Source organism: Muntiacus reevesi, chromosome 21 (genome assembly GCF_963930625.1).
Source record: "Muntiacus reevesi chromosome 21, mMunRee1.1, whole genome shotgun sequence".
In the NCBI taxonomy this organism is placed as follows: domain Eukaryota; kingdom Metazoa; phylum Chordata; class Mammalia; order Artiodactyla; family Cervidae; genus Muntiacus; species Muntiacus reevesi.
In genome coordinates this window covers 42,785,959-42,788,417 of record NC_089269.1, presented here as the reverse complement: position 1 = coordinate 42,788,417, position 2,459 = coordinate 42,785,959, and the positions used below count along the sequence as shown (strand labels likewise).

At 44.0% G+C, this 2,459-nt stretch overlaps 1 non-coding gene across 1 annotated transcript; it reads left to right on the top strand.

Annotated features, from left to right (window-relative positions):
* Positions 1 to 2,161: 2,161 nt before the first annotated feature.
* Positions 2,162 to 2,234, top strand: TRNAW-CCA (transfer RNA tryptophan (anticodon CCA)). Its single transcript has one exon. It is a non-coding gene; the product is annotated as a tRNA-Trp (tRNA).
* The last annotated feature ends 225 nt before the right edge of the window (positions 2,235 to 2,459 follow it).

Genomic DNA, 2,459 nt, shown 5'->3' with positions numbered 1-2,459 from the left:
GAACTGACTCACTGGAAAAGACCCTGACACTGGGAAAGATGAGGGCAGGAGGAGAAGGGGACAACAGAGGATGAGATGGTTGGATGGCATCACCGACTTGATGGGCATGAGTTTAAGCGAGCTCTGGGAGTTGGTGATGGACAGGGAAGCCTGATGTGCTGCAAAGAGTCAGACAGGACTGAGCATCTGAACTGAAATGAACTGATGCAAACAGATGACTCATTGCAAAAGTCCCTGATGTTGGGAAGGATTGAGGGCAGAAGGAGAAGAGGGTGTCAGAGGATGAGATGGCTGGATGGCATCACCAATGCAATGGACATGAACTTGGGCAAACTTCAGGAGATGGTGAGGGACAGGGATGCCTGGTGTGCTGCCGTCCATGGGGACACAAAGAGTCAGACAGGACTGGGCCACTGAAGAGCAACAACAGTAAGGGATGAGGTGCCATTTTCACATAGACAGGAAGCCAAAATTTTGTTAATATTTGGCCATGTCCATTGCATGCCTCCTAATGAAGTAAGAAATAGGACACAAAGCTTTATAATTAGGGGCAGCAGAAGTTGCCATTTATGGGAGTAATTACCCCATTGAGTGTAATCATGGCCCGTGGCTCACCCAAATGGTAGGAGATGCAGAGAGAGCCCTGGGCACCTTCAGCCTAAACCAGAGAACCCAGGTTCATCTACAAAAGGCTAAAGAAAGCTTTGGGAAAACTCTACTGCAGTGGTTCTCAGACTTCTGTGAGCACTGGAAGGTGTGTTAGAACTCAGATTGCTGGGTCCTGGCATGGGAATTTAGGATTCAGGAGGTCTAGGGTGGAACCTGAGAACGTGCATTTATACCAAGTTCCTAGGAGGTACTGATGTCCCTGGGCCAGGGAGTGCACTTTGAGAACCTCTGGTCTATTAAATATCCTTTGTCCTGCTTGCTTGCCATTTCAGTGTTAAACTGAAAGAAAAGCAACATTAATCAGAGTCCCATTCTTCCCTGCCAGTCTTCAAAGTCAGACCATCTCTTTGTGGTTTGGCTTAGTCTACCAGTTGGACAAGACTTGGATAAAAAAAATATATATATATACTTTCCCTTAGTATTAGTGAAAAAATAAACATATGCAGCCCTTTTCAATTTGGCAATCAGTTTAGTACAGTTCAGTCGCTCAGTTGTGTCCGACTCTTTGCAACCCCATGAACCGTAGCACGCCAGGCCTCCCTGTCCATCACCAACTCCCGGAGTTTACTCAAACCCATGTCCATCGAGTCAGTGATGCCATCCAGCCATCTCATCCTCAGTCGTCCCCTTCTTCTCCTGCCCTTAATCCCTCCCAGCATCAGGGTCTTTACCAATGAGTCAACTCTTCGCATGAGGTGGCCAAAGTATTGGAGTTTCAGCTTCAACATCAGTCCTTCCAATGAACACCCAGGACTGATCTCCTTCAGGATGGACTGGTTGGATCTCCTTGCAGTCTAAGGGACTCTCAAGAGTCTTCTCTAACACCACAGTTCAAAAGCATCAATTCTTTGACGCTCAGCTTTCTTTATAGTCTAACTCTCACATCCATACATGACCACTGGAAAAACCATAGCCTTGACCAGATGGACCTTTGTTGGCAAAGTAATGTCTCTGCTTTTTAATATGCTGTCTAGGTTGGTCATAACTTTCCTTCCAAGGAGTAAGTGTCTTTTAATTTCAAGGCTGCAATCACCATCTGCAGTCATTTTGAAGCGCCCAAAAATAAAGTCTGACACTGTTTCCACTGTTTCCCCATCCACTTCCCATGAAGTGATGGGACCAGATAATACTTCTCAAAATTCACATGCGTATATCCTGGGTCCAGAAATTCCACATCTAGGTATTTATTCTGCACATATGATCCATCCAAAACACACAAGGAGGATATGTACTAAGATGTTTATTGTAGCCTATTGACAATAGCCTAAAATATGGAAACAACTTCAATGTCAGTCAACTGGGAACTGTTTAAACAAATTAGGGTACATCTCACAGGAATACTTTGCAGCAATTATGATGAATGTGGTAGATTGATCAAACTGAAATGGAAGTAGGCCCACAATGCTTAATTAAGTGCAAGAGAGAAACCTCAGAATGGTACACGGAATGAGATCTGTTTTATGTCAAAATTAAATAGATATATCTCGGGACTTCCCTGGTGGTCCAGTGGCTAAGACTCTGTGATCCAAACGCAGAGGGCCTGGGTTCAATCCCTGGTCAGGGAACTAGATCCTGCATGCCACAACTGAGAGTTGACATGCCACAGCTAAAGATCCTGGGTGCCACAACTAAGAACTAGCACAGCCAAATAAAAAATTAAAAAAAAAGATATGTAGAAGATATGACATAGGATACCTATAATATATATAAAGATATGATTAATATATATACACACATATGTGTGCATGCAAAGGTTTCTGAAAAGATTCTTACAAACTTAGCCCAGGGAG